Consider the following 2,090-nt stretch of genomic DNA (forward strand, 5'->3'; position numbering starts at 1 on the left):
ATGGGACTCTGACTGGAACAGTGAAGTCCCCTGGTCAGCTATAGTTGGAGGAAAAGCTGCTCAATGCATTCACCCATCCACTCAGCAGATACTCTGGACCAGGCTAGCAAAGAACTTCTACATGGTAAATCCTACAGTCACTTTTCAGACTCCCAATACCCCATCCTAACTGCAGAAATGGTGCAATTGACCTCCCCAGCCCCCCTCTGCCCTTGAGTCTCCTCAGTGGCAGTTGGTCCTCTGCTGATGGGACCATACTGCTGGCCTTACAGTGGAGTGACTCTGGGCTAATCCTTTGAGTTTCTTTGCAGAATGTGGATTCGTCCACTGGTTGATTGACCCACTCCTGCGGTTTGAAGTACTGTTTATATATTAACAACTCCACATTTTTTTCTACCCTAGATTTCTCCACGACTTGCATAACATATTCATCTAGACGCTGGGAAGATGGCTCTCTGGTTAAGAACACTGGCTGCTCTTCCACAGATCCTGAGTTCAATTCCCAGCAACCACAGGTTGGCTCACGATAAAAGGAGCTGAGGCCCTCTTCTGGCATGCAAGTGTACATGCAGACAGAGCACACATACCTTAAAAAAAAAATGAAAATAAAGTAAAATATTCACCTAGCATTTTCCTTTGGGTGTGTCTGCATGCCTATTACTTGTAAGTCTCACACTAGAGTATTGATGTATTCGCCTAGCACCTCACCTTTCTTTGTACAACCTTCTCATCATTTCAGGTTACACATCATTCCCTCCAGTTCTTCAGAGTAAAAAAAAAAATCTTGCTTTGTTCCTGACTACTTATATTCTATATCTGATCTATCAGCAATTCCTCTTGAAATTGTATCCCAAATCCCATCCTGGCCCAAGTGCTGGCAACGTTCTACATATATTATTACAATAGTCAGTGACTGGACTCCTTCCTTTCATCCATCACCTCCCACCCCACCCCCCAAGTCTTTCCTCTGCAGATCAGAGCAGTTAGTGTAAATCTGTCGAAATGGCCACTGAAACAATTCACTTCCTTGTAGAATGAAAGTGTCCCACTTGTCCCTTTGTAAAACAAGAAGTTTTCACTGGTATACTCCTGCCGTCCCGTCCCTGGTTTGCACACACACGATGTCTGGCCTTGTCTTCTATTATTTCTTTGCTCAGCTGTTTCCAGGTCAAGCATGCCTCTTGCCATTCCTCTTCACCTGCTACATCCTGCTTAGAATACTTTTCCTTCAGATACTCTCAGGCATCCCCTTGGGTGTTGGCTTTCTTAGACTTACAGATCATCTGAGCTTGGGGTTGGGGGGAAGTACTTAGAAGCTGAAGGCTCCTTCCCCACTTAACATCTCTCAGACTGTACACAATGGGGCTGAGAGGCCTGGTCGACAGCCAGAGTCCAAACTAATAATGATATCAAGACCCAAAGGAATAATCTCCCTAGTTGGCCACTAATGACTAAAGTTTACTCCTATGAGAATTTGAGACAGGGGCTAGCCAGGAACCATTAGCTATAAATCTCCTAGGATAGATTTTAGGCATTAGTGCCCAAGTATTGTCTAGATTATGATCTGTGGAGTTTTTTATTTTAAAAAGTTATATTTATTTTATTTTATGTGTATGCATGTTTTTCCTGCGTGTATGTGTATGGATCACATGCTTGCCCAGTACCCAGAGGTCAGAAGAGGACATAGAATCCCCTGGAACTGGAGTTCCAGGCATTGTGAGCCGCCATGTTGGTGCTGGGAACCAATCCTAGGACCTCTGTAAGAGCAATAAGTACACTTAACTGCTGAGCCATCTCTCCAGCTCTAGCTTTCTTAGTTGGATTTTTTTTTCTGCCACACAAACCAAGTGGAATGTATATTTTAATTTTCCTTATACTTATTGAGTGTGTATACATATATGTATTTATGTGTGAATGCGTGGTGCTGAATGTGCCATGGCAGGCCTTTAGAGGTCAAAGTAAAACTTTGGGGAGTTGGTTCTTTCCTTTTACCATGTGGGTCCCAGAGATAGAACCCAGGGGGCTGAGCTTGGAAGCAAATGCCTTTACCTGCTGAGCCATCTCACCAACCCTCTTAGAAATTTGTTTTA

The 2,090-nt window shown here is 43.8% G+C and overlaps 1 long non-coding RNA gene across 1 annotated transcript in view; it reads left to right on the plus strand.

Moving 5' to 3' along the window:
- Nucleotides 1-629, plus strand: part of LOC116083663 — a 5,519-nt gene extending 4,890 nt beyond the window's left edge. The window contains exon 3 of the long non-coding RNA XR_004115842.1: nt 403-629. This is a non-coding gene — a long non-coding RNA (uncharacterized LOC116083663). The remainder of the gene's footprint in view (nt 1-402) is intronic.
- The last annotated feature ends 1,461 nt before the right edge of the window (nt 630-2,090 follow it).

The sequence above is a fragment of the Mastomys coucha genome, unplaced genomic scaffold, assembly GCF_008632895.1.
Source record: "Mastomys coucha isolate ucsf_1 unplaced genomic scaffold, UCSF_Mcou_1 pScaffold8, whole genome shotgun sequence".
Classification (NCBI taxonomy): domain Eukaryota; kingdom Metazoa; phylum Chordata; class Mammalia; order Rodentia; family Muridae; genus Mastomys; species Mastomys coucha.